We start from the raw sequence: 27807 nt of genomic DNA, 5'->3' as shown, positions 1-27807 counted from the left end.
TCTTTGGAAAAAAATTTTAAATTCATTATGCCTGATTATTCCCTTTTTCCCTTTCTCTCTAGGTTCAATTTCACGGCACTCCAGCCTCAAGGACTGTGATTTATTCAATGTAGGGTGAACATCTCCATATGCAGTATGCAGCATTGAATAGTGAAACAAATGTGGGCTTCGGGGTCAGACATTTCTGGATGAGGATCCTGATTTCATGTACTAGCTCTTTCATCTTAGGAAAAGCCTTGTACTTCTCTGGGCCATAGAAGATGTAAAATAGGAAATTTTACCTATCCCAAAACGTTGAGGGTTTTATATCTCAAAGTGCCTACCCAAACTTGATGCTTAGTAATACATGTTACTTCTGCTCTCAGCCTCATCCTTACTTGGAAATCATGTGCGGAGGCTAAAAGACAGTGCAATAGCCATTGGAACCATTGGTGATTTTTATTTGATGTATTTTTCCAGTTCTCTCTCTAGGAATACAGTATTAGATTGCTCTTTCCTACCTCTGAAAGTTTGTCTTCTCCACGTGACTGGTAGAGACCTATAAATTATCAATGGAAGCTTTCTACCATATTCACCACATCTGCCTCCCTTCATGGCCATGACCTCCAAGTGTGTATCAAATTGGAGTCTGTGTCAGTGGGTACTTGAATAACTGCAGGAGGCAGGATCTCTCAATGAGCTGGATTGACATGAGGCATGAATAAGAATAACGGTGGTGCTGGCATAATTCACTGACATTTTATTTAATCACAGTATAACTTAAATATCCTGACTGATACAGGCAACATCTACCATGACTTTCCCTTCCATTTCATTTTTCACCGAAGAGGCTGGTATTAATGACTCATTCCTGTTTTCTGAGCGGCCCAGAGGAGCATGGAAGCAATCTGATCATGTAAGTAAATGATTTATCACTCCCTTTTGGCCCTAAGCAGGGATTAGCCCTGTACCGTTCATCTCAAAAGATATAATTGGACTTAAAATTAAAACTGCATTACCTTTTAATTCATTGAGAGGAAACTGGTGGTTTTGACTTAAATAGCATTTTCAAGTAAGGTATCTATTAGGAAGCTGTGAAAAAATTATTCCAGCCTGTTATACTGAGAGCCAGCATGGGAAAAGAATTGTTTTTCAAATGGCACACACTGAGCCTAAGGCCCTGAGGACAAACTTCATGATTGGAGGTGGACAGCAGGCTCAGCTCTGTGCCCATCCCCAACTTTAGCCCAAACTGCTTTATATAAATCTATTGTGATTATTTATTTTGTGGTGAGATTTTATTTGTAAAAAACTGTCATTGCTTATATGAATCCCCTGCAAAGGGCAGAAAAGAGGTTAGCTTTCAGGAATCAGGGAACAAACCTAGGTCAGCGCTGGGTCCAAATAAACCATGACAGTTAAGAAGAGTGATGAATCAGGCCTCCTCCTTTTCTCTGTTTTAAGCTCATCTTAGTCTGTTCCCTGATTTCAGAGATAAGATCAGTCCACTAGGGATGGAACAACTGCCTTTGGCTGCTTCAAAGTTTGGAAACCAAGATGTAGGCTCCTTGTTACTCAAAGTTTGGGTGATAGATGTGCCTTCTAGGTTCTCCAGAAGGCAAGTGCAAACATAAATTTCAGAGTGAAAAAAGAGTAACACCTATGCAAGAAAAAGAGAGGGGCTGAGAAGGTCGGCGAGACCTTCACAGCACATACAGCAAAATCTCTGCCAACCCAATGGGAGTCCACGGAAAAAGGATTCTGCACCCTGGAATCTTACTGTGATTAGAAATAGCCAGACCCTTGTCCCAACACCATGCTCCCTCACTGAATGGGAGTGCTACAACTTCATTTGGAGTTGAGGTGGACTTTGATGAAGCTAATGCTGGTGGCTACCAGGTGGCCACATTCTTCAGCAATGGGTAGTGAGTCTTTTCTTGAAGGGGGATCTGAGCAGCACCTGGGTCTGCCAGAGTGAACCACTTCCTGGGAGCTCGTGTCCCACTGGAGACCTCCTGCATCAGAATCTGTAGTTTAACAGATATCCAGACACATTATCTTGCACTTTAGGATTTGAGAGGCACATAATTTGATCTAAGGAATAAAAGGAGGAAAATTACATGTTATGGTCAATAAGGGAGAGTCAGAGTTCCTAGATGTCATTTCAGCGACTTGATCAAAGAAATCCTTACCAATTTTAGGACGCATGAGAACCATTGAAAGAGCTTGCTAAAAATGTAATTTCCAGACCTCAAAGCCAAAGATACTGAAAACCAAAGTTAGCACATCTGGAGTGGACTCACCACTGGTGCATTTCAACAAATGCCCAGGTGGTTCTGAGGTCATTAATATATGTTTTATCCCTGGTAAAATGCTGATCTTTTGAGTGGAATTCTATACTTTCCATTGCCACATACCAATAGCTGTGAGGCTTTGAGCAAATTAATTATACATTTTATGCTTCAGTATCCTCAAGTATAAAAATAGTCTCAAATGGTTGCGGTTAGTATTAAAAGAGAAAACATTCATGTTTACATTGTTAAAGAGGAAAATAAAGAGCTAAAAACAAAGCTGGACTGGAGGGCCACTTGAAAATGAGTTTTATCAAGTTTCTGCAGCCAAAAGCAGAGGACTAAATATAGAAGCAAAAAAGGGAGTGAATTCCAAATTGAGAATGATTCTACAAGTGAAGTTCATAAAGTTTCCCTGGGACTTTCTATTACTCTGAGCCACAAAAGTGCAGGCATTCTTTACCAAGGGGTGCAAAAGGACTCTTTCATCATATTGTGGGGCTCAGCAACTTGTGGAGTCACTTTCAGATGTGCATTTTTGGTATGGTGATTTTTTATCATGGCAATCTTTATGCAAACTCCTATTGAATACTTACTTTGTGTTAGGCCTGGAGCTGGGTACCAGGAGTTCCATAGAAACACTGAGCCCCTGAACGCATGAGCTCACAGTGTGTGTTGTGGTTTGAATATGGTTTGTTTGGCCCTATCAAATTCGATTATATTGAAATCAGCCCCTTGCCGCCCAGTGTTGGAGGGAGGATCCGGTGGGAGATGTTTGGATCATGGGAGTGGATCCCTCATGAGTGGCTTGGTGCTATTCTCACAGGAGTGAGTTTGCACTCTTAGTTCTTGCAATGACTGGTTGTTCAAAAGGTACCTCCTTCTTCTCCTCTCTCACTTCCTCTCCCTTGCCATATAATCTCTTCACACAGCTGCTCCTGTTTGCTCTCTGGCATTGAGTAATAGAAACCTGAGGCCCTCACCAGAAGCAGATGGCAGTGCCATGCTTCTTGTACAACCTGCAGGACCGTGAGCAAAATAAACCTCTCTTATTTATAATTAGTCAGTACTAATCTTTCTAGCAACACAAAATCAGGCTAAGACACCATGGAAGTTATGGATACAGGTAGGTGTAGGCCACTTGTTCCAGGGGAGTAAAAGGAGCTCACGTAAGGCTGAGAGCTGAGGTAAAGAGATCAGATTCTCAGCCACATTCCTCGCCCTGAAAGAAGGCTCAGACAATGTTTAGCCAAGTGACACAGGCAAGTGACTTAACTTCTGTGTCAAAGCCTCCTCATCTGTAAAAGGAGAATGATGGAAAGCCTAGATCATATGCATTTTTATGAATATTAAGGAAGCAAATTTACATGAATTACTTAGAATGGTACTTGGCATGTGATAAGCACTTAATAAATAGTTGTTATACTAGCAAACATCCATTAATTCAATGGAATAAAATTCAGCCACTGCAGATTATACCTCAGAAATATTCTGGGTTAAGACAATACACTGATATAATGCTAATGCAACACAGGAAAAGTCTCAATACAAAATTGGAAATACTAAGTGCTCAGAAAGTGTCAACTGTTCTTATTACTTAAACCAGACTGGGGAAGTTGTTTCTGGCAGGTGTACAATAGGTTTTCCATAAACAGTAGTTTCCCTTCCTTGCTTTTTTTTTTAATTTAACTTTTATTTAAGTTCAGGGGTACATGAGCAGATTTGTTATATAGGTAAACTTGTGTCATGGCGGTTTATTGTACAGACTGTTTCATCACCAAGGTATGCTGCCTAGTATCCATTAGTTATTTTTCCTGATCCTCTCCTTCTTCTCACCCTCCACCCTCCAATAGGCCCCAGTGTGTGTTGTTCCCCTCTATGTGTCCATGTGTTCTCATCACTTAGCTCCAAAATAGCCAGTATAAAATAGAACCAAAGCTTCCTTTGTTTCAAGCATTAATTTTCCTGAGTATCTGTGGTTTTGCATTTAATGGTCCAGGAACACCAAGTAGCTTTCTGTTCCCATTGCCCACCCTCTGCTACCTTCTCCTTCCATGCCTTTGGTCATGATCCTTGAGCATCAGTGCTTCTCAAGCTTCTGGGAGGGCTAATTCTTCCTGGCCAATAAGACTCCTTGAGAGCATCCTGCAGAAAGCCTGGAGCTAGCCCTCCTCTGAGGTTCTTGTAGCCCTTGGGAACTTGTACTTTCATAACACTCACTGAAGCATTGTAATGGGTTCTCTCTGAGAGTCTGTGTCCACCCATAGACCATGGTCTTCCTAAGAGCAGAACTATAGTTTGTCACCTCCACAACTCCAGGGACTGGCATTAGATTGGCATATTTTTCAGTAAATGTTGAATAAAGGAATGAATCTTACTTCAAAGAGGGGTGACCTTCACTCTTCCAAACTTACCTTCTTCATCTATATCTTCTTAAGTCAATACTTACAGCCTAGTTTGCTATTATATTTCACATTTTCCCACCTTATTTCAATACCCAACATTTGCTTAGAAATCTTGTCCACAGTCTGTCTCCCTATAGGCATAGGTTTTAGAGTCAATCAGACCTTGCTTAAAATCTGGCATTAGCCTGTTCTTGCTAAGTAGTCTTGTGCAAGGATTCTCAATCTCTTTCTATTCCTTCAGTTTTCCTAAATAGGGAAAAAGTGAGAAACACAAGAAAACATTAACGAAAGGAATTAAAAGTACACCTATATCATGTAATAAATATTGATATTTGATTAAATATGTATTTAATATAAATATGTCAAAGTATAAAGATACCAGTAGTACAACGTCCAGCATGTATTAAGCACATTTGCATTACAACTGCAACACTGGTAAAATGATTAATCTACTACTGCATTTTCATAGCAATGGTTCAGCATTGTTCTTTCTCCTAATTTTCATTTATTTCTCTGCATAGGTCACAATTACCTTAAACGTAATTGTCTAAAACTACTCATAATCATTCTTCCAAACCAGTTTCACCCAACTAGCTAATGTCATAATCTCTTTTCCTGCTGCTTAGACTTGACAACTAAGACTTGTTAACACCTCTTCCTCTCTATTGGCCAAAGTTCTAAGCTACAGGTAACAGAATGTACTCTAGCAATTTTATATGGAAGGAATTTATTAAGGGACACTAACATAACAGGGTCGGGGGATGTCTGTAGGGAATACTTTTTCCAGGGAGGAGGAGTATTTTAACACTGAGATTGTTTGGAATTGATGACATGTGATGATAATAAAAACAAGACTAACTTTTGGTTAATTTCATTATTGATTTTAAATTCTCTTTAAATATTGTATCTGCTTATTTCCTGAATCTGGGGCAGACTGTTCCTTCCTGTCCCTGCACCTGTGATACATGCTGCTAAGGAATATTTGGTAGTTCACAGAATATCTAGGATGGACTTATGAATATATATATATATAACCAGGGCTTTGAGAAACAATGCCCCCCCACAATCTGGTATTGTAAGGGTACTATTTTTGCTAAACCCCCAATAGAGAATTTCTCTGCTCTAGTAGAAAATTGAGCAATGCTATGCACTACCTCTAATTCTAGAGACCCTCTGCAGTATATTAGATATGCTACTGTGTCAAAAGAATCAATGCCCTATGCTTAATCTATATTTTCAAAAAGCTTATTTCCAAATCAAAGACTCCTAGAGAAGATCAAGCTGGAACAACCAACATCTCATACCTGCACACTAGTAGCATGAAATTTAGGAATGCAGTATGCACATGTACACAGGCAGTTCTTACTTTCCATAACATTATATTAACTGAAACTTGTACATATTAGAACTCGGTCTTTGTGTTTCATAGTTCCCTGATCACTTCAAGAAAACCTGAAAATCAAGAACATAGCTCAGATATGCATGAGTTTCCATTAACATAGTGTCCTACCAAAACATGGAAAGGGGTTCACATGATTTAGAACATTCATAAATGATGGATTTCTACTAAATTCTCCCAAACATCTTCCAAATATTTGTCGTATTTCATCAGCTCTACCTACAACATGTCCCTGCCTTTCTGGCCTCCTCTCATGGTTGCAGGTCAGACCCTCGCCCCACATCTCACTGACCCCTGCAGTAGCTTTTTGTCTTGCCTTTCTGCCTCCCTGCTTCCAGAGTAAATTTTCTAAATCATGATTGTGATTATGCCATATGCTCAGTGATGTAACTCCATCTCCTCTTCATTATCTGTGTAACACCGTCTGTATTAGCACCACATTGGGTATCACACTTTATTTCTTTAAATAAATCTCCCTTAGTCAAAAAAATTAAGGGTATTTATTGTAAGGACTATTGAGTAGCTCACTAAACAAAAATAATTATTGAATAATTAGACATCAAATAATGGAAAATAGTGTGGTCCAGGAATCTTAGGGGTGAGAAAAGGAGGCTAGATAACTTTCGACTCTACTTCTATCTATCGAGTAGTTCGAATACTTTCTCTGTTCATCCTGTGGTCTGTCTTAGTAAAGACTTGCTTCCTTCTCATGAAAAGTAGACCAGATCTCCAGCAACACCTGGACTGTATCTCTAGGAACAGAGAGAAGGATTTGTTTACCTTTTCCCTTTTTTACAGTAACAAACATTCCAGGAAATAATAGCAAACTTATATAGCATTATGTAAGTGCTTGGCACTGTTTTACATTTTTTAACCTATGTTTACTTATTTTCTTCTTTTTCTTTTTAGTTGACACATAATACTTGTACATATTTATGGGATTCAGAGTGAAGTTCTGATACATGTGTGCAATGTGTAATGATCAAATCAGGGTAAATAGCATATCCATCACCTCAAATGTTTATCTTTTATTTGTATTGGGAACATTCAAAATCTTCTATTCTAATATTTTTTAAATGTACAATGAATCATTGTTAACGATATCCATGCTACAGTGCTATTGAACATCAGAAATTAGTTCTTCTATCTGTAATTGTTCATTAACCAATGTCTCCCTCTCCTCCCCTCTAATGACCACAATTTTGCTGTATACTTCCATGACCTCAACTATTTTTGGCTCCCACGTATAAGTGAAAACATGTGCTGTTTATCTTTCTGTGCCTGACTTATTTAACTTAACACAGCGTCCTCTAGGTTTATCTATGTTGCCATGAATAACAGTGTTTTGTTTTTTAAATGGCTGAATAGTATTCACTGTGTGTACATATAACATTTCTTTATCCATTCACCTGTTGATGGACATTTAGGTTGATTTCATATCTTTACTCTTGTGAATAATGGTGCAATAAACATGGGGGTACATACATCTATTGAATATACTATTTTGTTTCCTTTGGATAAAGGCTCGGTAGTGGGATTGTGGGATTGCTGGATTATATGGTAGTTCTATTTTTAATTTTTGAGAAAGCTTTAAAGTGTTTTCCATAAATGCTGTACTAATGTATAATCCCACTATCAGTGTATCAATGTATGAAATTTTTAATCTCTGCATCCTCTGCAGAATTTGTTCTTTTCTGTTTTATGATAGTAGCCATTCTAACTGGGGTGAGATATCTTTTAATTTTCTTCCTGTCTTTTTATTTTTATTTTTTTGCGACAAGGTCTTGCTCTGTCTCCCAAGATGGAGTGCAATGGCATGATCATAGTTTACCGTAACTTCAAAATCTTGGGCTCAAAAGCAATCCTTTCAGTCCAGCCTCCTGAGTAGCTGGGACTACAAGTGAGCACCACTACAACTGGCTAATTATTTAATATTTTATTTTGCAGAGATAAGCGTCTCACTATGTTGTCAAAGTTGATCTCAAATCCTGGCCTTAAGCAATCCTCCTGCCTCCGCCTCCCAAATTCCTGGGATTATAGGTGTGAACCACCTCACTCAGCTGTGAGATAACATCTCACTGTGGTTTTGATTTTTGTTTTCCTGATGATTAGCCATAATGAGTATTTGTTCATATGCCTGTTGGACATTTTTATCTTTTCTTTTAAGAAATGTCTATTTAAATCATTTTTTCAATTTTGTTTTTTTAGATGGAGTCTTGCTCTGTCTCCCAGGCTGGAGTGCAGTGGTGCAATCTCAGCGCACTGCAAACTCTACCCACCAAGTTCAAGGGATTCTCCTGTCTCAGCCTCCGAGAAGCTGGGATTACAAGTGCCTGCCACCACACCCGGCTAGTTTTTGCATTTTTAGTATAGACAGGTTTTCACCATGCTGGACAAGCTGGTCTCAAATTCCTGACCTCAAGTGATCTACCCGCCTCGGCATTCCAAAGTGCTAGGATTATAGACATGAGCCACTGCACCCAGACTGTTTTTTAATTGAATTATTTGTTTTGTTACTGTTGGGTTGAGTTCATTGTATATTGTGGATATTAGTTCCTCGTTGAATGAATAGTTTCAGATATTCTCTTCCATTCTACAGGTTGTCTCTTCATTCTATTTATTGTTTCTTTTGCTATACAGAATCATTTTAGTTTGATACAGTTCCACTTGTCTATTTCTATTTCTGTTGCCTGTGCTTTTAAATCTTGCCCAATAATATCTTTGTCTAGACCAATGTTTTGAAGGATTTTTTGGATTTTTCTTCCAATAGTTTTGTAGTTTTAGGTCTTTCATTTAAGTCTTTAATTTGTCATAAGTTGGTTTTTGTATATGACAAGAAAAGGGATGTAGTTTCATTTTTCTGCATAGGGATATCCACTAATCCCAGGACCACTGAAGAGGTTATTCTTTCCCCAGTATATATTTACTGGCTTGTTTATGAAAAATCAGTAGACTATATATACACAGATTTATTTCTGTGTTCTCTGTTTTGCTCCATTGCTCTATGTTTCTGTTTTTACCCCAATATCATGCTGCTTTGGTTACTATATCTTTGTAGTATATTTTGAAGTCAGATGGTATGATGCCTTCAGCTTTTATCTTTCTACTCTGGATTACTTTAACTATTCAGGTCTTTTGTAGTTATGTATGCATTTTGAGATTTTTTTTTCTATTTCTGTGAAGAATGGCATTGGTAATTTGTTAAAGATAGAAATAAATCTGTACATTGCTTTGGGTAATATGGCAACTTTCACAATAGAAATTCTTCCAACTCATGGGATGGCTTTCTATTTTTTTGTGTATTCTTTACAATTTATTTCACCAGCATTTTGTAGTTTTATTATAGAGATATTTCATCTCCTTGGTTAAATTTTTTCCCAGGTATATTTTTGTAGCTGTCATAAATGGGCTTATATTTAAAATTTCTTTTTCAGCTAGTTTATTATTTGCATACAGAAATGCTACTGATTTTTGTATGTTGATTTCATATCCTGCAACTTGACTAAATTTGCTTACCAGTTCTAAGACACTTTTTGGAGGTCTTTAGGTTTTTATTTTCATACGACCATATCATCTACGAAGAAAAACAATTACTTTTTTTTTTTTTTTTCAATTCGGATGCCCTTTGTTTCTTTCTCTTCCCTCCTTGCTCTGGCTAGGACTTCCAGTACTATGTGGAATAAAAGTGGTGAAATGGACATTCCTGTCTCGTTAGATCTTAGAGAAAAATCTTTTTGCTTTTCCCCATTCAATATAATGTGAGCTGTGGATTTGTCATATATTGCATTTATTGTTTACATATATTCTTACTAGTACTAATTTATTGAGAGATTTTATCATGAAGGGGTGTTGAATTTTACTAAATGCTTTTTCTGTGTCTATTGAGATGATCATATATATATATATATATATATATATATATATATATATATATATTTGTCTTTCACTCTGTTCATGTGGTATATTGCATTTATTGACTTGCATATGTTGAGCCATTCTTACAACCCTGGAATAAATCTCACTTGATCCTGGTTCATTATATTTTTATGTTCTGGTGGAACATATTTGCTTTGCTGGTATTTTAAGGACTTTTGCATCTAAGCTTATTTGAGACATTGGCCTGTAGTTTTACTTCTTGTTGCATCCTTGTCTGGTTTTGGTTTCAGAGTAATGCTGGCCTCACAGAATGTGTTCATTGAATGGTCTCAAAGAAATAATTTCTTTCCCTTCAATTTTTTATTATCACTTGAGAAAAAAAAAATGGTATTAGTTCCCCTATAAAAGTTTGATAGAATCCACCAGTACAGCCATCGGATTCTGAGGTTTTCTTTGTTGGGGGACTTTATTATTGATTCAATCTTGTTATACATCATTGGTCTATTTAGCTTTTCTATTTCTTGCTGGCTCAATCTTGGTGGGTTATATGTGCCCAGGAATTTATCTATTTCTTCTGGGTTTTCCAGTTTGTTGCTGTATAATTAACACACCAACATTCACAATATTCTCTAATGATCCTTTGTATTTCTGTATTATCAGTTCTAATGTGTACTTTTTTATTTATTTATGACTTTTTTTTCATAGTCTAGCTAAAGGTTTGTTGATTTTGTTTATCTTTTCAAAAAATAACTTTTTGTTTTGTTGATATTTATATATTGCTAATTTTGTCTCTTTCCGGTTTAGTTTTCTTCTGATCTTTATTATTCTTTCCTTCTATTATCTTAATTTTGGCTTGTTCCTGCTTTCCTAATTCATTTAGCTACAATGTTAGGTTTTTTATTTGAAATCTTTCTCCTTTTTGGATATAGGCATTTATTGTTAAAACTTTCATTACTGCTTTTGCTGTATCTCATAAGTTTTGGTATGTTGTGTTTCCATTTTTATTTGTTTCTAGAATTTTTTTTTAATTTTCTTCTGAATTTATTTATAGACCCATTGGTGATTCTGGAACACATTGTTTAATTTTTATGTATTAGTACAGGTTTCAAAATTCCTCCTGTTATTGATTTTTAATTTTATTCTCGTGTGGCCTGAGAAGACGCTTGATATGATTTTGAGATTTTTGAATTTGTTGAGACTTGTTTTGTGGCCTAACATATAGTCTGTCCTAGATAATGTTCCATGTGCTGATGAGAAGAATGTGTATTTTGCAGAATGTGTATATGCGTTATGGATGAAATATTCTGTAGATATCTGTTAGGTCCATTTTGTCTATAGTACAGTTTAAGCCCAATGTTTCTTTGTTGATTTTTCTTTCTAGATGTTTTGTCCAATGCTGTGAGTGGGGTACTTAAGCCTCAAACTGTTATTTTATTGGGCTCTATTTATTCACTTTAGTTCTAATAATATTTGCTTTATAAATCTGGGTGTTCCAGTGTTAGACCAATCTATCTATCTATCTATCCATCTACCTACTTATCTATCTACCTATCTATAATTACAATTGTTATATACCCCTGCTGAATTTATTCCTTTATCGTTATATAAAGACCTTTTTGGTCTCTTTTTTTATTTTTTCACTTAAAGTTTATTTTGTCTTATATAGCTCCTCCTGCGTGCTTTTCATTTCCATTTGTGTGGAATATCTTTTTGTATCTATTCATTTTCAGTCTATGTTATCTTAACAGGTGACGTGAGTTTCTTATAGGCAGCATATAGCTAGGTCCTGTTTTCTTTCTTTAAAATCCATTCAGCCAGTCTACATGTTTTAATTGGAGAATTTAAACTATTTAAATTCAAGGTTGTTATTGATAGGTAAAGAGTTACTGTTGCTCTTTTGCTAATCTTTCTCGGATTGTTTTGTATATCCTTTGTTCCTTTCTTCTCTTTATTGTTTATCTTTGCAGTTTGGTGTTTTCCTATGGAGATAACCCTTTGTTTCTTTTTCATTCTCACTTGTGTATCTGCTCTACCAATGAGTTTTATGCTTTTATATGTTTTTATGATTGTTAATGTCATCCCTTGCTTCCAGATATAAGACTTCCTTAAGCATTTCTTGTGGGGCTAATCTAGTGGTAATGAATCCTCTTAGTGTTTGCTTCTCTGGAAAAATATTATTCCTCCTTCAATTATGAAGGATAGCTTTGTGAATACTGTATTCATGGATTGTAGTTTTTTATTTTTTCTTTTAGCCTTTCGAATATATTATTCCAGTCCCTCCCAGCCTGTAAGGTTTGTGATGAGAAATTTGCTGTTATTATGATGGGAAATCCCTTATACGTTATTTGACACTTTTTTCTTGCTGTTTTTAGAATTCTCTTTTTGTATTTGACTTTGGACAGATTAATTATATTGTCCCTTGGAGAGAGATCTTTTTAGATTGAATCTATTTGAGGCTTTTTTAGCTTCCTGTATGAGAATGTTTATATCTCTCCCAGGACTTGGAAGTTTTCAGCTATCATTTTATTAAATATGTTTTGTGTACCCTTTTCCATCTCTTTTTCTTCTGGACGTCTCAAAATGTAAATATTATTTGCTTAAGGGTATCCTATAGATCACAAACACTGTTTCCCATTTTTTTTTTTTTTTTTTTTTTGGTCTGACTGGGTTATTTTTAAAGGCCTAGTCTGAAGTTCAGAAATTCTTTCTTCTGCTTCATGTAGTCTGTTGTTGAAGTTCTTGATGATCATTGCATTAGTCAGGCTTCTCTAGAGGGACAGACCTAATAGAACATATGTATATAATATGAAAGGGAGTTTAAAAGAGACATTTGGCTCATACAACCAGAAGACAAAGTCCCGCAATAAGCTGTCTACAAGCTGAAGAGGAAAGAAGGCAGTAGTGGCTCAATCCAAGTCCAAAAGCCTCAAAGGCAGGGATGCTGACAGTATAGCCTTTGGTTTGTGGCTGGAGGCCTGAGAGCCTCCCAGCAAACCACTAGTTTAAGTCTAAGAGTCCAAAGGCCAAAGAACCTGGAGTCTGATGTAGGAAGAGTGGACAGGATGAATGGAAGGAAGCATCCAGCATGGGAGAAAGACAAAAGCCAAAAGACTCAGCAAGCCAGCTTATCCCACCTTCTTCCTGCTTTCTTCTGGCCATGCTGGCAGCCAGTTGGATGGTGCCCACCCACATTGAGGGTGGGTCTTTTTCTCCTAATTCACTGACTCAAGTGTCAGTCCCTCTGGCAATACCCTCACAGACACACCCAGAACCAATTTACCAGCTACTTAGGCATCTTCCAATCCAATCAAGTTGACACCTAATATTAGCGATCACAAGTATATGGTGTATTTCTTTTATTGAATTCTTCAGTTGTAAGATCTCTCCTTTGTCCTTTTTTTATAGTATCTATCTCTTTCTTTTTTCATTCAAATTATGATTTATTTTTCTGAACTTTTAAATACTGTAAATCTATGTTCTCTAGTATCTCATTGAGTTTCCTTAAAATCACTATTTTGAATTCATTTTCTGGCATTTTATAGACTTTTGTCTTCTCCAAGGTCTATTGCTAGAGAATTATTGTGTTCTTTTGGAAGTATCATGTTTTCTTGCTTTTTCATGTTTCTTGTGTCCCTATGTTGATATCTGTGATCTTGTGTAACAGTCACTTCTTCCAATTTTGTGGGATAGCTTTCATAGGGAAAGACTTGTTTCTATAGACATGTGCTTTTTTCTTATGAGTATGTCTATTTATTTTTATTTAACTTTTATTTCAGTTCAGGGATTCATGTGTAGGTTTATACAGATAAATTTGTGTCACAGGGGTTTATTTTACAGATTATTTCATCTCCCAGTTATTAAGCCTAGTACCTATTAGCTAGTTTTCCTAGTCCTCTCCCTCCTTCCATGCTCCACCCTACAGTATGTCCTAGTGTCTGTTGTTTCCCTCTATGTGTCCATGTGTTCCCACATAGATGCATTTATAACGTCAGTTGAGTTGGGTGCTTTGTCTTTGGCTTTGGGGTGATGCAGTAGTCTAGTCTTTGTATTATTTCTTCAGCTTTAATCATTTTCAGAGTTCTTCAGTGGCTTATGTTGGTGGGAATGCTAGGGGGCTTTACTAGGAATGGAGACAACAGATGGTCTGGTTCTCAGGCTTCTGGAGGTTGAGTGATGGTGGTGGCAGTGATAGGCACTGTTAGGGTCAGTCCTTGTCTGTGTTTATTCATTTAATGTCTCTTTCCTGCAAATTTAGAAGATAGATACTATTTTCCCCATTTGACCAATAAGGAAATCAAGACATAAAGGTTAAACAATTTGCTTGCATTTCTGACAACTGGACGCTTGTATTACTAACCACATTGCTTGTTCCTAACCATCTCACTATACTATTTCTTAAGGGTATTAACTTGCCAAATTTAGGAAACATGCAATCTTGCAACCTAAACCAATCACAACTATAGTAACTGTAATATTATTAAGAAAATATCAGCTCTCATTTAGACCACATATGGAAACTCTATGAGAAAATGTTTTCTAAAGAAATGGGTAATTGTTCCTGAAAGAAAATAAGGGTCCTGGGCCAAAACCAGAAAGCATTAGTTATAAGAGTCTCACATTATAATATACATTATACATTTAATGTATATTAAACTTTTCTAAACCGTCTCTTTCATCTTGTTTCTTCTCAATTCTCTCTCATTTACACTTTCTTTTGGCCTCCTTACACATTCATGCCACTTGTCCTGGCTGGGTACAAGGTTCTCTTCTTTTGCAAACTTCCATTCTCTCACTTCTCTTCTCTCCTCTTTTTCCAAAAACTACATTTAACTGGCCCTTGACCATTGAGTTATTTGGCTTCTTGAGGGACCTAAGCAGTCTCATATCATGCTCTACTAGCACATTACACACCTTATCCCAAAACATTGTAATTGTCTGATTCTTCCATTGGACTGTGTTCTCCTTTTGGCATTTACTCATCTTTGGACTCTGTAACCAATTGATTACATCAGATGATTGAATAAAGAGATGAACAAAGAAATCAAATGGAAATAATAGCTGCTCAATAAAATCTCTTAGTCATTGACTCATTCCTTACCTCTCAGGGTGTGGGAAAAATAGTTATTGCATGCATACTAGGTTCTATACCACTGTGCAAACTTAACCTAAAATGGATAGCTTTATGAATCTTCCTCATAATCAACAAGCTACAGATGGAAAAAATAAACTCATAGAAACTAAAGAAGTTATCTAAAGACATACCCCCTCTGGGTCATTAATCTACAATTGAATCAGATTCTATTTGACTTTAAAATATAGTTTTCTTCCATAATACTGCACTTTATATAAGAATAACCATAGGCTTCTCTAAAGAAAAATGATTCTGATCAACAATTTTTCAACTTGTCACAAACTCTCTAAGCACGTACAACAGAGATATAACATGATCATCTAGTTAGCAAGTAATGTATTGATTAGCCAATTGATAACCAAGAAGCCACAAAGCAAACCCATTAACTTGGGGATCAAATCACAAAGGAAAACCTGTTGTTTCCAAAAATGTTTCTATTTGTTAATTTGTGTAGCCTGAACTTAGAAATTTATGCACTGTATGTGTGAATACAAAGTCACCATGTTTCAAATGATAATGATATCAAAGCACTCAAAACCCTGAGGTATAACTGTGGCACAATAACCCTCAGCTGCAGTTTTCAAAGCCAGTGGCATGTTTTATAATTGAAGAATCATTTGGAACCCAGGGATCATTATTCCTTTGTCTTTACTTATTTAAAAATCTCAAGTTTTCCTGTTTTCAAACAGGCTTTATTCTTTCCTTTTTTTTTTCCTTCCATTGTGTGTCTTCAGCAGAGGAATACACTCCTAAGGAATGAGCTGCTAAATGAACCTACTTTTAAAAATCCTAAGTATGAACAAGCATTGTTTTAGATAATTATTTATTTATTTGTTGCTATGATACCACAAATCCTTGCTGTGCTGCAAGGAGTGGGAGTCCAGGTGTAAAAATAAGAAATCCTGCTTTTAAAATTGCTGTGCTATAAATTTTTCAAAGTTTAATACGCATCCAAGCATAACTGGTACAATTCAAGAAAAAAAATCTATAAATCAACTCATGCAAAAAACATCTGCTTGCAACAACTTCCACCCTTTAATAGAAAATCCTTCAAAGACTCAATCAACAAGACAAGACTCACACAATGGAAGGATAGTCCCTGCTCATGAGAGATGAAGCTGGAAAGGCAAGCTGCATCTGCACATCTCCACCAGGGCAATGCTGTGAGATGTGGGTGCGAGTCAGTAAGTGAGGGGTGGTTATCTCTTGGATTTAGGGCCCACCTGGACAATTGTGGGTGCTATAGAGACTGTTCTGACAGAAGCATACAGAAAGAACTTTATCTGAAGGTCGGGGTCAAAGTAGGAAGTGACACTGGTCCACATTCTTAATTGCAAACAATGAACTATTTGGTAAATGTAAGCAGAAAATATACTTATTAAAGGATCCTAAAGTATCTAATACATTTCTGGAAGGTTCAGAGACTTAGGCTTGAGTGTCAGCAGTCAGGAACAAAGTACCCATATACCTCCAGACTCTATCCTAGTTTGCCATGACTGTCTCTAGATTTAAAACTGAGAATCTCATATCCTTGGAGCCCCATCAATCCCAGGAAAACACAGAGATTTCATCACTGTCATGGCAGAACTGGGTTCTGTACCATCTTAGATACTGAGCATAGAATCTTCCACTAGAACCACAGATAACCATTCCTCTAGGAAATGTTTGAGACCACTGCTACTACTTTCATCACCGGAATCAGTCTGGCAGGGTTCTTGCTTCTTGGTGTTCCTAGCTTCTGATCAAGTTGGGAGCACCTAATTAGTAGATCCTGGGACCCATCAGTAAGGCAAGATGGGAAAGAGCTTACCTGGAGCTTACTGGTTAAGAATAGGAGGATTTTCTAAACACAAAAGAGGGATTTATGTGTTGGATTGTCTCAGACAATGACAACTCTCAACTTCAGTGGCTCTTGCAATGGACTCAGTGAGAGATGGTCAATAGCTGAACAAAGACTTGAAAAGAATGTGAATTGTTTGAGAAACATTTAGAAGGAAATTGCAAATGTTCAACTGGATAAATATGGCTGAGGTAGAAGAACCAATTGTCACCTCAAAATTTCTCGATTAAATATCTGGATGTATTTTGTTGCAACCTACTAAAATCAAGACTTTAGGAGGAAGGTAATGAGGTTAGTTTCCATTGAGCTTGAGATGCCTCTCAGGCATTCAGGTGGAAAGGCTCTTTTAGCTGAAGTTAGCAGAAGTGCCAAATTATCCCTAATTCGTGGGTGGGGGATGAGGGTTATTGCAGCTAATAGACGGTATTTAATGCAGCCAAAGTAATAAAGCTAGAAACAGTTTTTGAACCTAAATCTGATTCTAAGTACTTGTTTTTCCCAGTGCTTCACACCGTTAAGATATTAACAAAAAAGTCTTTACATCATCTGTGTTCAATGGCATACACATGTAATTTCTGATTTCAGAAGAGGAGAAGGAAAGCAAAAAAATAATAATAATAGTTGTCTTAAAAATGACATTTCTCTATGGTAATCATCAAAAACAATTTCAAACTGAAATATTATTTTTATTTTGCAAAATAATAAAAGTGAGCTTCTGCAAAATTAATTTGCTCAACATTACCTAGCTGGTAAACTGAATTAGATGAACTTTTATTACTCTTTTTTGTATTGAAAGCTTATGGCTTACAGTGGCAGTTTTGAAACTTGGGACTCTGGACCAAAAGCATCAGCATCACCTGGGAACTTACTAGAAATGCAAATTCCCTGACTCCACCCACATCCCACTGAAACAGAAACTCTGGGAGTGGTGCCCAGCAATCTGTTTTAACAATTCTCCCAGTGATTCTGATGCATGCTCAAGTTTGAGACCACTGGTTCACATCATCCCAGATACGAGGACGATTAAAAAGTGACTTTTTTTTTCCATTTTTGGAAGAGATAAATATTGTAAATGAGATGCCATTTATAAAGCCAATAGCAGAGTGCCAGGTATATATTAGATTCTAAATTACTCTAATTGAAATATGATGAACCTAATAATTCAAATAGCAAACCAAACTCTACCAAAGGCATTTTAATATGCTTAAACTAAAATAAAAAAAAAATCTTTAGTTTAAATTTAATATACATTTATGTGTTTGGGTTTTCAATTTTTTAATAAAACTTTTCATGGCTTTCACTAATGTAAAAGTGTTGCTTTACTAAAACTATTTGCCTTTAGGCTTCCTTATCAAATCTTTATATAACAACGGTTAGGAGTCTGAACATCTGAAGTGGATTCTGGAATTCTGAGGAGCCCAGATTTATTTGTTTCTGTTTCTGATAAAGTTCTGTTACCAATACACGTTCATTTTCTGTTAATACTGGAAGTCTAGCTCCCAGAGGTAGTACATTTTGGCTCACTGAAGATAGTCAAGAAAAGGCTTAATGGCCACTTTTGTTGGTAATCCAGAGAAGATTCATGAACTGAAAAGAGGAAAGCACGAGATATGTTTTTAGATCCCCTCCAAACTTGAGAGTCCAGTTTTCACTGAAGTGTATGATATAATGAGAGGGATGTTAATCAGCCATACTTCCCACATTCTGGGCCCAATTTTGCTCCATTCTACCTGGGAAACCTCGGGTCGGTAACATAGTGCTCTACTCCTAAGAGTCTTCCTTTATGAAACGAAGTACTTAGACAGTAGGACAGCAAAGGCTCCTACTACTGCCGGCATGACTCTAAAAAAGAAAGATTTACCAAATAATAAAGAAATATTACATAAGGGATGGAAGAGAATCTAATCACTACCGTGTTGTGTTTCGCAAAACACTGTAAATTGTTCCCCTGCAGATGCAGATGTTATTCATTACACTGTAGATAAATTCAGAAATGTAGTTTACCCTGATTTACCATTATGCCTAATTGTTTTGAAGGCTAGTGCAATGAAGTCAGCCCTATGTGCTGCTTTGTTGTAATATTCAAAAGTGAATGCTGCACTGATTCCAGTGAAGTTTCTCTGTAGGAAAATCTAGGTTTTTAGCCTCAAGACTCAGAAATGAAGGTATTGCTACACTAGAGGATCTAATTATAAGAGGTACCTTTTTTTTTTTAATTTCATCACATCCTTTGGGCCATCCAAGTTCTAAAACTCAGTATGTATATGTATGGTTTCTAATTCTCAGAATAACTGTAGAGAATTTAACAACCCATCTTGCAAATGAAGACATTATATCAAAACAGAGAAATGAGTTGCTGAGTTTGCCATAGGAAGTAGAAGATGTAATTTGGATCTAAACTCACTTTCACTTGACTCTCTCTCCCAAAAATGAGCAATCGAGCAGACTCAGTTGAGCATGTACGATCTGCTGTATGCCAAGCCTTTTATGTTTATTTACCTCTTTGGCTGCAACACCTTTCAGTAGGCCTTATTACTAGCACTACACCACTAGATAGGAAACAGTTTGCCCAACGTCACAGCCTTGGGTAAGGGGAGACTTCGGTCTAAATCTAAATGTTGAAGTCCATTCTCCAAATGCAGTGCAAAGCGTATAGAAAGTCAAGCAGGAAAGCCACTGATTAAATAATGAAAAATAATCGATGGGCATCTAGCTAAGAATGAATACAAGGGATTTTGTAATTTCTTCTCATACACAATGACATTTTGCAATATTAAGTAATGATAAAGCCTGAGAAAATATTTCACTATACCAGAACAAAGATTTCTGAAAATCACCTTTAAGATTAGTTGCTTGCCTTTTAGTAGATATCAGGTAATCCCCACCCTTCAGGGACACATGGATCACATTCCAGATAAAAAACGTGTTTGTAGAGAGTTGTGGTGCCTCAGTACTAGCTTTTTTCCTTCTGATTACATCTGTTCTGGAAATGCTGAACAACTATTCCACTTTGTTTCAAACAATGGTGGGTGATGAAATATCATAGGAAAAAGTAAAGAGGATTAAATTTTATAGTTTTTTAAAATGAAAATAAATTATATGAAATTTGAATTTGCATCCCTGGGGACTGTGAATATATCTCTTTTAAAGTTATTGTTGACAGTATTGGATAAAGCAGTTTTGAGCCTAAAATAAATTGGGCCAGTTCCTTCTTCACTTAACAGATGAGAAAAATGGTTATATCCTATGTAACAAACCTGCACATTCAGCACATGTATCCCAGAACTTAAAGTAAAATAAAAAATAAAAATAAAAAATAAATGGCTACCTCAGCTTGTTTGAAGGTTATAAAACTAGTTAGAAGTGTGAGTTACTTGTTCTGTTAGTCTTAATCATACCAAATTTGGATTTTATACTTCCATGCAATGTGAAGGGCTGTGCTTCAAATCCCAGCTTTATTTATGTACAAGCTGAGTATTTTATATGATATTTATGATGATTAATTGTAGTTGTCAATTTGACTAGACTAAGAGATACCCAGACAGCTGGGCAAACATTATTTCAGGGTATGTCTGGAAAGGAGTTGCTGGAAAAGATTGGGACTTCAATCAGTGGACTGAGGGAGATTCACCTTTATCTAATATGGGCAGGCATCAACCAATCCATTGGAGGCCTGGATAGATCAAAAGGGCAGAAAGGTAAATTTGCTCTCTTTTCTGGAGCTGGGAAATCTATCTTCTCCTGCCCTTAGACAGCAGATGTACTTCAAGTTCTCCAGTCTTTGGACTCTGGGATGTGCACCAATGGCCCTCTGGGTTCGCAGGCCTCTGGCTTCTAACTGAAAGTTACATTACCTGGTTTTCAGGCCTTCAGACTTAGACTAAGCCATGCTACTAGCTTTCCTGGTTCCCCACCTTATAGGAGGCACACTGTGGGACTTCTCAGCCTACATAATTGTGTGAGCCATTATAAATTAAATTATCTCTATCTATCTATCTATCTATCTATCTATCTATCTATCTATCTATCTATTTGTCTATCATCTATCTCCTGTTGGTTATGTTTGTCTGGAGAACGCTAATACAATATTTAACTTCTACTAAACTAAATTTTTTTTAACTTTAGGATGTATGAATAATACATACTTCATATTTCATAAGGTTTTGTGACAATAAAATAGTTCATGTACATATTTTGGTTCAATAGAAGAGCTCAAAAACTTTTAAATCCTTTCCCTTCCTCCCAATTTTCCCTCTAAATTATAAATAGTTACAAAAAAATAGTATATGGCATAAATAGCTCTCTGAGTCAACCAAGAGTTTCCTAAGCATACCCATGTAGCATATCTGTTGTTTTTAAATCAGGATGTCTCTTTGTATTTCAGAAACTTGGAGCAAACCTCTCTTGACAGATAAACTCTCTTGGCAGCATATTTATTTCAGGGATGCTCATCTCTGGCCTGCATAGTGGAATTGCACAAGTAATGCAGAACCACTTGATATGGTAAGCACAGATGACAAGTGCTGATGAGGTTAAGAAGAGACTTTGAAAGGAAATTAGATAATCTCCATTGAAAAAGAAAATAAACCTCAGAGTTCTATACTTCACAGAAAGATTATGTCCTTAAAAATTCATGAATAAAAGGCTCAGCAGGGAAGAACCAAGGTAATAGTAAGTTGGAAAAGCTCATTGGCTCTGGTACCATAGAACTAGGGTATGAGTCTGAGATATATAACTTATGCAAGTTGTGGAAATGTGTTTGAGTGTATCAGTTAGCTATTGCTGCATAACAAAATACCCCAGAACCTACTGGCTTGAAATAATAGTTATTTATTTTTGCTTAAAAATGTATGGGTTAGCATGGTGGTTTGATAGATCTAAGTTGGGCTTGGCAGAACTTACTCATCCATCTTTGGTTAGCTGCAGGTTAAGTAGGCAGCTTTTCTTATCTTGGTTGGTCTTTCTCAAATGTCTAAAGTCTCAACTGAGATAACCAGGCTGACTTAGCTCTGTTCCAGATGTCTAATCTCTCCCAAAGGCTATCATGTACCTGTTCTTATACTGAAGGCAGAAGAACAACGGAGAGAAAAGAAATACACAAGACATGTTGAAGCTTAGGCATGAGACTGAGAGAAAGTGTGTTGCACATTGGAACTGCAGAGTCAGTCTGCATGAATAAGATCCAGATATGTGTATTTTATTATAATAATTATCATTACTATTTTATTTTCCAGCTAACTCTGATACACAGGTAGAATTAAAGATAATGGTTTTATTGTTTGAATTATATATTGATTATAGTATTTTTATTGAAATGTTACAAATACACCAAACAGAAATTGGAATAAACAAAAAAGTGTCACTGTTAGCTCACACAACTGAGGATTTCCAAGTTAAATATAACTTCAGTCATGGCTAGATCTAAGGGGCTGCAAAGACATGGTCTCTGTTTCTCTTTCTCCAACTAGGTCCTTGTCTTGCCAATGTAGAAGCCACATTGTATAGATAGGATCTTTCCATATGGTGAAAAAACTGGTTATCAGCAGTTTCAGTAGTCCTTAGAACTTTCTTCACTACAAGAAGTAAAACAAAAACAAAAAGAAAAAGAAAAAAGGAGAGAGGAGAAAAAGAGAGTGTTTCTCTTTTCCGAAGCTCAGACAAATCTTATTATGAACTCTCATTGGCTCAACTTGGATCACATAACCACACAGGAGCTTGGATAAGGGCAATGAACACATGTGGATTGAGAATGAAGGGAGTATGAGTTTTCAAAAGGAAATCGGAGCGATATCACCAGAAGAGAAAACGGAGACTGGGTAGGCAAAAAAAATAGCAATTGTCTACAACAGATGATATATTCTGCATCTGCATTTCCACAAAATGCTATTATATCCCTTTTTATGCTTTTCTAATAATGTATTTTATTCTGATGTATACAGTGTTTATCACTTTCTTGAGCACAAAGAAAATGAACTATATCTCATCATGTTGGTGTCCCTAGCACTGTGCATAGGGACAGTATGTCTTTGTTATATCTATTTTTTAAAGCTATTTTGTTAGGAGTTTTAATCTCCAATTCCTTGTTGTTAAAGTCAGAAGAGACATACACATGATTCTGTTTTTTCATAATTATTATTACCTCTGGACTCACCCCTATATTTTTATTTGGTGTCTGTAGCTCTGGAGAGTTGGATGAAACAGAAGCCTCCTTTGCCCTGATGAGAATCAAGTCAGGCTGCCTGAATGTTGGGGTTATTCTACAAGATTAACATCTCAACCTTGAACAGACAGGCTCAGAATTTTATTTTCTTAGGGTGGTAGTAAATAAAAGAAGACAAAATGTTAAATCCTAGAACAAATCTGGTCCATGCATCCTACTTTTAAGTTTGTATATATTGGCTTCCCATCGTAATTTTAGATAGTCTTTCAAGCAGATCGAGATTACCTCACTAGGAAAAAAAATGTGATATCACAGTACTAGCAACAATGGAAGGAAGAAAGAGAGAAAGCATACAGACAGGGATAGCTGACCAAATGTTGCAAGAGAGAGTGAACCATGGGAAGAAAAATGTATTAATATTTTCACTTTTTCCTGAAAGCTTCAGATACACTATGTCACATATCTTTATTCCCTTCATCCAAATCAGAGTTTATCTCCTTGGCTTCTCCTGCCCAAGGTCCTCTTTGGACTCTTGTTAAGCCCCCACCACTACCATGGTGACCAGTTCTGCAGGGACTAGATTAGTCAACATTGAGGCAACCCAATGTAAATGTGACTCATCCCAGCTGATACAAAGGCACAGCTCTGATATAACAACTAGGATTCTAATTATTCCCATCAATACTAGGTCTGAGTAATATTGCTTACCCAAAGGTTTCTGTAGGAAATAGGAGATACTTCAAAGACATGTGGAGATATAACTTCCCATGAACTAATCCTCAAGTGTTAAGAACTTGACCAATGAAAAACATAAAAGAGAACACACAGGCCAAGCACAGTGGCTCATGCCTGTTATCCCAGCACTTTGGGAGGCTGAGGCAGTTGGATCACTTGAGGTCAGGAGTTCAAGACCAGCCTGGCCAACGTGGTGAAACCCCATCTAAAAATACAAAAGTTAGCTGGGTGTGGTGGCGTACACTTGTAATCCTAGCTACTTGGGAGGCTGAGGTGGGAGGATCACTTGAACCTGGGAGATGGAGGTTGCAATGAGCTGAGATGGTGCCTCTGCACTTCAGCCTGAATGACAGAGAGCAAGACTCAGACTACCCCTACCAGCCCACCCAAAAAAAAGAGAACACACAGATAAATTGACTCTCCATCCTTCCCACGACTACCTTTGCCTGTATCTGCCAATATCCACTCAGAAGATAGAAACTGCATGTGCAATTTTAACAGACAAAAATTTAACAAAAATACTTTTAGTTAGATCAAAGGTATTTGTATTAGTTTTCTCTAGCTGCATAACAAAATACCATAGGCTAGGTGGCTTTAACAACAGAAATATACATATATTTTTACAGCCTGGAGGCTAGAGGTTCAAGGTCAAGATTCTGGCAGATCCAGTTTCTGGTGAGGGCTCTCTTCTTGGCTTACAGACAGCTGCCTCTGTCCCTGCCCATGGTCTTTTCGTGGTGTGTATGTGCATGGTGGAGTGTGGAGGGGCTGGAGGGGAGCTCTCTGGTGTCTCTTCTTATGATGAAACGAATCATATTCCATTAGAAGGATCAGAGTACCACCCTATGATCTCATTTAACCTTAATTATTCCTTACCCCAAATACAGTCACACAGGGGATTCAAACTTCAACATACAAATATTGGGAATATTGTGGGAAAGGCACACACATTGAGCTCCTAATCACACTTAACTATAAAAAAAGGAAAAATAAAATTCTAAGGTGTGAGGAATTCATAACTATTGAGAACAGAAACATTTTCTTCCTCTTCTAGTCCTGTAGTTTCCCTCTAGCGTCTGCAACGGCAAGGGAGAAATGCTGTCTTTGGAATCTGGTTCCAGGATCACAAGCAAGGCAAAGCACAGTTGGTTTGGAGCTGAGAGACAATAAAGGGGTTACTAAATATAATACTGAGAGTTTCTAACGTTCTTCCTTGGTTCTTTTTCCTTCAGCCCTAGGGAAATGCAAGACTGAGATTCAGCCCTACGACAAGAGGCACAGCTGCCACAGAAACACATTGCCCACTGGTGTGGGGACAAGAAATGAGATAGTGTGTTGGTCCAAGAATTCCTGCCAATGTGGTAATGAAGAAATGACCTGGACACCCCTCAGCTAATCTCAAGAGCAGCCTACCACCATGACAAAGGCTGTCGGGATCCCTGCATTAGATCCCCTTGCCACTACACAGAAGACTCGAACACATGCTCTCCCTTTCCTTGCCCTGAAGTGTCCCCCTAGAACCTGCTATGGCACGCAAGAAAAAATACAGTCTGCAGAGTCTACTTCCGATATCACAAACAAGGAGAAGCAGAGGGAGTATGGAACTGAGAATCAGTAAATTAATAAACCTCAGAGTCCATCCTTTGGTTGACTCAGCATCCATGAGTACTGTTCTACACATGCTTTCTATTTAAAAAAAAATCAATGTTTTTACTTTACAAGAGGCAGCTAACCTCTATAGAAGTGTCCAGGCTCACACATTCTCCCCCAAATGAGAAAACACATATTCCAGACAGTCATTGTATTAATTGCTGTCTATATTATCTACTTCTCAGAATTAATCACAGTGCCAATAAATATTCTGGTATTAAATAATAATGTGAAATTTAACCTGTAGAAAACTTGTGATATGGTTGCTGCTGTGTCCCCACCCAAATCTTATCTCGAATTGTAATCCCCATGTGTCAAGGGAGGGACCTGGTGAGGGGTGGTTAAATCATGAGGGTTGTTTTCCTCCATGATGTTCTCATGATATGAGGGAGTTCTCATGGGATCTGATGGTTTAAAAGTGGCAATTTCCCCTGGGCTCTCTCTCTCTCTCTCTCTCCTGTTGCCTTGTGAAGAAGGTACCTGCTTCCCCTTCGCCTTCCACCATGATTGCAAGTTTCATGAGGCCTTCAGAGCCATGAGGAACTGTGAGTCGATTAAACCTCTTTCCTTCATAAATTACCCAGTCTCACGCTGTTCTTTATAGGGGTGGGAAATGGACTAGTACAATTTGTATAAAATTACAGGGGGAAAAAGAGAAAATATTTAACATGTAGAAATATAAACAATAGTTAATATGTAGAAATATATATAATATTTATATATTGTTATATATAATATATAAAATATACATAAATATATATAATAAATATATAATAAAATATATATAATATATTATATATATTTCTACATATTATATATGTAAAATATGTATATGTATGTGTGTTTGTGTATATATATACATACATACAGTCAAGGAGAAAGTGTGCAAATTGCTTGTAGTTATTGTTTTTGCAGTTGCCTCTGAGGTCATAGTTGATAGCTTTCTTTTTTCCAGTACTCATTCCATATTCCCACCACCCTTAGCCAGGAATTCAGATGGTCAAAGTTCTTCATTAGTAGAATGATTCAAAACTTTATTTCTGAAAGGCCTGAATGATTTTTGGTCTTGCCTTATTTTGGTTCTTGCGATTTTCCATTACCTTCTACTATTGGCAATGGAAATATTAAGAGAATCCAAGAATATTCTGTAGATTCCAGATATAACCTTCTTGTCTCCATTGTGTAGCAGCTACCCAGTTTCCTCTTTATTATTGGGATCAACTACTCCAGTCAGCATCCTAACACCCATTTTTCCCTATTAGTCCAGTAACACAAAGATCCCCAAATAATCAGAGATAGGTCTAAACTTTCAATTCATTGAGATTGTTTTTGTATCTCCTGTTAGAAACATTTTTCCCCTTGTGAGCTAAGGCCTCCAAACCATCATAGCTGAAAGTTTCCAGGATGGGAACCAAAAATTCTGTGAAGGGGTTATCAAGTATAATAAAGAGAGAAGCCACCCAAAATATACCATTTTTCTAGCTCCATTGATTTTAGCTATACGAAAGAAATCACCATACACTGCTGATTGAATTTATTTTAAAGAGTATACTATGCCCTGTAATATAGAACTTGATCTTTTTAGTATGGTATCTTCAAACTGGCAGGATAATTGAATCTTCAGTAAGCAAATCCATCTTCTTTTACCACCAGTGCTTCTGGATAATGGGGTGTATAGCATGGCCACTTAATTCCATGGCCATAAACCCAGTAACATACTTTTCTGTGAATTGACTCTGTGGATCAGAAGTAATGCTGTGTGGATTGTCATAATCATGAATGAGAGAGCCTTAGAGTTCCACATATGGTGATTCTAGAAGAAGCACTATGACTAGTAAAGGCAAATCCATATCCAGAATATATGTATGTTCCAGAAAAGACAAATCTCTGCTCCTCCATAATGAATAGGATCCAATGTGTTCAAGCAATTTCAAGTTATCAACGGCTTAAGAATCCATGCAAATTTATATTTATGGTTATATCTCTGTCTAGACAAAATAGATAATCTAATGTATCACTTGAAATTCTGTCTCCTGGGGAGGTTGTCAAACTGGGAAACTCTGAAGTAGGGTTGTTGGGCTGCAGTTATTCATGTTTGTGCTAGAATATTGGGCTGAACCATCAGTAAAACAAGTCTGAGTTTTTCCACACCAGGTCATATAAGCAGAAATTAAATGAGAACAGGTAATGTTGTGGTTATCTGTTTCGAAGGAGCTGACTTTATCTGTGCAAATAACTTTCTTGTGCCCTTTAGACCAGCTCAAGCCTAATTTCCTGTACACTTTTTCCCCTTGATAATTTTTTTTTCATACACTCAACTTTATGGTTTGGTGAGTCAAAT

General features: G+C 36.9%; 1 long non-coding RNA gene across 1 annotated transcript; it reads left to right on the top strand.

Moving 5' to 3' along the window:
* On the top strand, positions 1-26020 carry LOC129524007 (uncharacterized). The gene is made up of 3 exons (XR_008667663.2): positions 1-895; positions 21306-21424; positions 25049-26020. It is a non-coding gene; the product is annotated as an uncharacterized lncRNA (long non-coding RNA).
* The last annotated feature ends 1787 nt before the right edge of the window (positions 26021-27807 follow it).

Source organism: Gorilla gorilla, chromosome 7 (genome assembly GCF_029281585.2).
Source record: "Gorilla gorilla gorilla isolate KB3781 chromosome 7, NHGRI_mGorGor1-v2.1_pri, whole genome shotgun sequence".
NCBI lineage: Eukaryota > Metazoa > Chordata > Mammalia > Primates > Hominidae > Gorilla > Gorilla gorilla.
This window is presented reverse-complemented; position numbering and strand designations above follow the sequence as displayed.